Raw genomic sequence first — 7174 nt, 5'->3', positions numbered from 1 at the left:
TGAGGTTGATGGGACGTGATGAGGTTCGTGCAGTGATCTGATCTTGAGGCCAATACTCGGGCCTCGGCGCCAAATTTATGGAGCGGGGTCATATGGGGATAAGGCAAATTTTGAGTGGCATATATGGAATTCACCCTATGATCAAAGGTGCCACTGGTGATTCTACCCACAGGCCACAACTGTGGGGAGACCCATATATCTATCACTGAAGACCACGACTAGAATACCCAGCCTCTGTTTCACAATCTGTCGCACATTCCTTGGCAAGTTGGCGCTCAAGAAAACTGCACCCTTCAGTTTATCAGCACTTTGACCTGAACAGATTGCATAAATCTGGAGGATCTCATTAAGTCTGTCCGCACTATGAATATTTGCACTGATGAAGATCAGACTATCATCAGCAAAAAGCAAGTGATATACCCACGGTGATCTCACTGAAACTCGAATACCCTACACTCTATGCTCATTATTTATAAAAAATGCAGTGGGGTGTTTACCCTACTGTTTATAGTAAAAAAGACTCGAATACCCCTTTCCACATACGCACCACCATATGAATTGAGCAAGGAAGTGAGTCATTCGGCACACAGTAGGAAAAGAAAATGGTGACATGGGATCTCCCGCCGCAATCTCATGAAGGGGTTAAATGCGGCAGTAACTCACCTTTCACTTGCACCAAAAATCTGACTGAAGACACACATTTCGTAATCAGCCGGATAAAACTAAAGCCCATCTTCCAAATAATGCCATTCCACTCTATCATAGGCTTTCACGTGTCACATTGGAAATTGTTCTACCATTCGTGGTGGACATGTTCTTCGGCTCACAAAGCGACTTTGGTTGCGATGGTGCTCCTTCGGATTTGGTTGTGATGGATGTTCATCTCCTTCCACTCCGGCGGTATTTCGTCGACACTGGGTGACGATGGTGGATGGTTGCTTTTCTGTGCAGAGGAATCTCCAAGGACTTGATTGTATTATTTTTTATTTTGAGGTCCTTTCTGCAATTTTACCGGGACAAATGTTCTTTTCGCTTTGTCTTCGTTGGGTGTACGTGTGGTGTTGTAACCGCATATTCTTATTATGAACACGTAGCAACCTTTTCTCCAAAAAAAAAAGCCACAACAGCATTATATGTTGTCATACGCCTTGGAAAGTTGTGGAAGGGGTTATTGAGGATCTGAGAAAGCACCACACCTTTGCCTATTCCAGCCAAAAAAAAAGGGAGAAAGGAGGATAAAAAGAAACACACCCAAAATAGGGGTGATGGTGCGAAACCCTGCACCCAAACTTGGAGGATGGCTTTGCATATGGAGCGAGGCAGCCAGAAAGAACTTCAAGGGAAAAAGCAGTAGGATATCTTCAGAAATCGCTACAATAACAGTGGAAGTTAGATCATGCACACATTTTTTTGTTTGCAAGGAAGAGTGACCCTTATTCAAGGTTAGTAGGCAACAAATAAGACCGCACACCTAATTATCCATGTTAAAAATCGTTGGCATGTCCCGCAGAAATGGAAAGAAAATTTTCACCAAATGAATTTTTTTCGAACTCTATGATGCTCTACAGTTGGCACTTCCCGTGATTTATTGGAAACAATTACATAGAATGGTATTAACCAGTTCATTTTCTCGGTACTGACAAAAATGAAATAGCTCCTGAAAGGGAGGAGGTATACAGACTTGGCAACCTAAGGTTAGTGAACATCAACCTTCAGCGTGTTGGCGATCTCATGCAGGAGTTCCTCTGCACTTCTTTTCCTTCTTTTGGTGTGGAGCTGTCCACTCCTGGTACTTGTGCAAGCTGCCGGTGAAATCGGTGAACAGCGCGTCGACTCCAATCTCTTTGAGCCAGTACTCATATTCAGCATAAGGGTCTTGATGGAAGTTGAAGTGCAGGAAGGAGTTCTCATTTCTGAATGTGTATGGATGCACCTACAACGCCACCATGATTCAGCATGGTACTGTCATCTAAGACCTGACATATGTATATATGTACATATATAAAAGAGAGAAATGTGTTGCTCACCTGAAGATTCAGAGCGTGTGCCCGTGCCACAAGATCGGTTGCAAGGCCTAGATGGTTATTCTTTGGGGGGATAATTGTATCCTTCCATGGCCCAATCCCAATTACATACTTCCTTATGAACGCGAGATAGCCGTTCGACGTTATCTCATAGTATGACTGCAGGTTATAAATGGTCTTTGAAAACTAGGAGTTTTTCGGGTGATGAACTTGGTAGGAAAAAAAGGTAGTGCTTACTGCTGATCTTACCTGGTTGGTATCTTGAGTTGGAACTGTGGTGTCGTATATTAGAAGCAGTTTTGGAGCATTTGTCATGTTTGAGATGTAAATTAGTGAAGTTGGAGCAAAGGATTGGATGAATAGTGGCTTCTTGAGCCAATCTTTAGACATATATTTGCCTTTGTAGCCATACTTGAGAAGCGTCCCGACAAACTTGTCCTCAAACTTCTTACCGCCTGACCACTTGACCTGCATGTTTGTTTAGTAATCATATTGTGGAAAAGGTCAAAAAATTGGTAGATATTAAAGTTGGTTCATTCTTAAACAAACAAAGTGTCCTCAGGAGTTGGTCAGGTTAAAATCACCTACATGCTGGTTGATGAAAATAGGATTCTTGATCTCTGGGTATATTCCGACCACCCTGTCAGCATGAAGTGCAATCAAGATAAACTCATCAAATGTAAGAATATTGTACTTCCCTGCAACATAGTAGGAGAACATTATTAGCAGTTGCAAAGGGAAAGGGGATTATATATTTATAGGGACATTTAAGTAGCAATTTATGCAAATCAAGGCATCCGAGTTATACTGTATTTTATTTCATTAGTGATGAGTTGTGAGCAGTATTTAAGAAAGCAGAATGCAATATGAAAAAGCGAGAGATAGAGAAGACAAAAGTTATACAATTATACTGTTGATCCCTGAAATTGTAGCGCTGTTTCACCCTCAGTGATTTCAGTTCTCTTAAAGTAAAATCCACTGGAAGCAAGAAGAACTCCAAAAGTTAAACTAGATTCACAGCCAAAAATGTCAGAAATAGAAGAGCAAGAAAAGAAGCTTCAGACATGGTGTCGCATACCGATAAACCACCCAGTCAACTTAAATCCCTGGACATCATAAGTTCTCTTCCTGCCAGCAAACTCGGTACGGTTCGCGATGTCCGTCGTGGCATCCAGGATTACATCATGGAAACATATCAGATGTCCGTCCTTTGATGCAAGTATATCAGTCTCTATGAAGTCTGCACCTTCCTCGATTGCCCTCTGCCATAAACAATGCATATGTATATTCAGGTTTGCATTAAGATATTGGATTTAGTCTTCAGAGAATCTCCATCAGTATAATAACAGCCTAATAATCTGGACATGACATGATCTTCGGGGTATTGCTTCAACATACACCTCCTTTCATTATGGTTGGGCATGTGATTGTGCTGCCCTAAAATTATAGTACTACTAATCGTGTACGTGCACGCACATCCAGTTTGACCGTAATATTATTTCCAACATTAACTACAATTAGTGTTTATTCCAAGATTAATTGATTTAATACAATTAATGTCATTTTTAATTAAGATTAGCGCAACTAATATGTTTCAAAATTGTTGATGATGTGATGAATACATCATTGGATCAGCGTGAGACGTTGGATATAGGTGGTTGGATGGCTCGGATCATTTGGATTCACCGAACTCGTGCTTTTATAAGTATATAATAATAAATATATAATATATAATATTAATATAATAAATAATAATGAGTAGATTATAACCTTCTTGGTTATTGTGGATCATTAGCATAAATAATCAATACAGTTGAATTTGACTTGACACTAGAATATATATCCATCTAAATCTGATACAGCATAGAAGGAAGGACAGGTAATTGCAGGAGTAAATTGCTGGTTACCAAATATGCCGCAGCTGTCTCTTCGGGTATTTCGCCATTGGAACCCCTGTGGGCAATGTTGTAAGGTCTGGATGTCTGTAGTGGCTGCTTCTTGTGGTTTACATCCAGCTGACCGTGGCGGCGGGCGGCTGGGTTGGCATGGGATCCTCCAAGGAATAGGAGCACAAGGACAATGAAGGAGGTGTGCCCTGTCAGAGAATGCATTCAGTTTACAGGATCTTGAAGCTAAGTAGTATTAGTGCTGAAGAGTCTGACGATTGATACAGAATCCATCTTTGTCATATGAAGTTGCGCTACTCCGAGATTCAAAATAGTAAGATCATCAAATTCAGATCAAGTCGAGCTTAGCTTATGTCAAAGATTAAAATTCAGATCAAGTCGAGATTAAAAACATACATCGGCGCTATTCTATAAGAGAGAGAGAGAGAGAGAGAAAGAGAGAGAAGCCATGGTGTGGTACTTACAGAGGGAAACCATGGTGCTTCTGCTGCCTCCCTCTTTTGCTTCCTTCTCCTCCTATCAGAGTAGGATCCTCCACATATCGGAGGCGAAGCTATTTGGATTTGGATTTGGACATGGCGTGAGCTTCTACCCCTGCATTTCTGCTGCTTGTTTCGAAAGGAGATGAAGTCAGACTGGAGTTGGAATTCACACTGGACAAACGGGGTGACTGACTATCCCGTAGCCCGTACCTGTCGCAGAGTCGTCGCCCGACGCCGCGGTACAGCAGGGTTGCCGGTATCGACAAGTTTGCTGTCAGTCAACGATTTCAGCGGTTAACGCATCTTAGGAGAATATGGCCCTGTTTGAATACTCTAACTCAGTTAGAGGTTAGAGTTATATTCTAAACCTGAACCAATCCTGAACTAATTCTAAACCAAAGAGGTGTTTGGATGGCAGGATTAGATTGACAATAAATGATCTTTCTTAATTATTTGGCTACTTTGAACCCTATTACCTGCCGGATTTGGCGGAGCGAGCCCTGGCCGAGGCAGATGGGGACGCGCCCGGCAAGGAGCCGCGCTGGCCTCTCACGCAGCACGCCGACCGAATCCGCCGTCCCTGCGCAAGGAGTCGCGCTGGCCGAGGTCAACGGGGACGGGCCGCGCAAGAAGCCGCGACTACTTATCGGCGGGCGGACGGGCCGCAGGGAGACGAGGGGGTTGGAATGGGAGGATAGGGCGGGGATGCTTACCGGCGGCAGACGGGAGCGCGGATACGGCGAGGCGCCTTCACGAGCGGTGCGAGAGGGAGTGAGGGAGAGGACGAGAAGCTTCAAGGAAGTGGGCAGGAAGCTGCTGCGGGGAGAGCGAGAGAAAATTGTATTTTTTTAGTGGTCCCAAGGAAAACTAACCCAAATAAGTGTTGGAAATATGCCCTAGAGGCAATAATAAATGGTTATTATTATATTTCTTTGTTCATGGTAATTGTCTATTATTAATGCTATAATTGTATTGTCCGGAAATCGTAATACATGTGTGAATACATAGACCACAAAGTGTCCCTAGTAAGCCTCTAGTTGACTAGCTCGTTGATCAACAGATAGTCATGGTTTCCTGACTATGGACATTGGATGTCATTGATAACGGGATCACATCATTAGGAGAATGATGTGATGGACAAGACCCAATCCTAAGCATAGCATAAAAGATCGTGTAGTTTCGTTTGCTAGAGCTTTTCCAATGTCAAGTATCTTTTCCTTAGACCATGAGATCGTGCAACTCCCGGATACCGTAGGAGTGCTTTGGGTGTGCCAAACGTCACAACGTAACTGGGTGACTATAAAGGTGCACTACGGGTATCTCCGAAAGTGTCTGTTGGGTTGGCACGGATCGAGACTGGGATTTGTCACTCCGTGTGACGGAGAGGTATCTCTGGGCCCACTCGGTAATGCATCATCATAATGAGCTCAATGTGACTAAGGAGTTAGTCACGGGATCATGCATTGCGGTACGAGTAAAGAGACTTGCCGGTAACGAGATTGAACAAGGTATTGGGATACCGACGATCGAATCTCGGGCAAGTAACATACCGATTGGCAAAGGGAATTGCATACGGATTGATTGAATCCTCGACACCGTGGTTCATCCGATGAGATCATCGTGGAACGTGTGGGAGCCAATATGGGTATCCAGATCCCGCTGTTGGTTATTGACCGGAGAGGCGTCTCGGTCATGTCTGCATGTCTCCCGAACCCGTAGGGTCTACACACTTAAGGTCCGGTGACGCTAGGGTTGTAGAGATATATGTATGCGGAAACCCGAAATTTATTCGGAGTCCCGGATGAGATCCCGGACGTCACGAGAGGTTCCGGAATGGTCCGGAGGTGAAGAATTATATATAGGAAGTCAAGTTTCGGCCACCGGGAAAGTTTCGGGGGCTACCGGTATTGTACCGGGACCACCGGAAGGGTCCCGGGGGTCCACCGGGTGGGGCCACCTATCCCGGAGGGCCCCATGGGCTGAAAGTGGAAGGGAACCAGCCCCTAGTGGGCTGGGCGCCCCCCATGGGCCTTCCCCCATGCGCCTAGGGTTGCCAACCCTAGGGTGGGGGGACTTCCCCCTTGCCTTGGGGGGCAAGGCAACCCCTTCCCCCCCTTTGGCCGCCGCCCCCCCTTGGAGATCCCATCTCCCAGGGCCGGCGCCCCCCCCCAGGGGGCCTATATAAAGGGGGGGAGGGAGGGCAGCAACACACAGCTTTGGGCGCCTCCCTCCTCCCCTGCAACACCTCTCTCTCTCTCTCGCAGAAGCTCGGCGAAGCCCTGCCGGAGACCCGCTACATCCACCACCACGCCGTCGTGCTGTTGGATCTCCATCAACCTCTCCTTCCCCCTTGCTGGATCAAGAAGGAGGAAACGTCGCTGCACCGTACGTGTGTTGAACGCGGAGGTGCCGTCCGTTCGGCACTCGATCATCGGTGATTTGGATCACGGCGAGTACGACTCCGTCATCCACGTTCATTGGAACGCTTCCGCTCGCGATCTACAAGGGTATGTAGATGCACTCCCTTCCCCTCGTTGCTAGTATACTCCATAGATGCATCTTGGTGAGCGTAGGAAAATTTTAAATTATGCTACGATTCCCAACAGTGGCATCATGAGCCAGGCCTATGCGTAGTTACTATGCACGAGTAGAACACAAAGCAGTTGTGGGCGTTGAGTTTGCCAATTCTTCTTGCCGCTACTAGTCTTTTCTTGTTTCGGCGGTATTGTAGGATGAAGCGGCCCAGACCGACCTTACACGT

General features: G+C 45.6%; 1 pseudogene; it reads right to left on the bottom strand.

Annotated features, from left to right (window-relative positions):
* Positions 1 to 1436: 1436 nt before the first annotated feature.
* LOC123180649 (glycerophosphodiester phosphodiesterase GDPD6-like) lies at positions 1437 to 4662 on the bottom strand (annotated as a pseudogene).
* Between the last annotated feature and the right edge of the window lie 2512 nt (positions 4663 to 7174).

Source organism: Triticum aestivum, chromosome 1D, assembly GCF_018294505.1.
Source record: "Triticum aestivum cultivar Chinese Spring chromosome 1D, IWGSC CS RefSeq v2.1, whole genome shotgun sequence".
Classification (NCBI taxonomy): domain Eukaryota; kingdom Viridiplantae; phylum Streptophyta; class Magnoliopsida; order Poales; family Poaceae; genus Triticum; species Triticum aestivum.
Note: the sequence above shows the minus strand (reverse complement) of the source record. Positions and strands in the feature narration are given on the sequence as shown.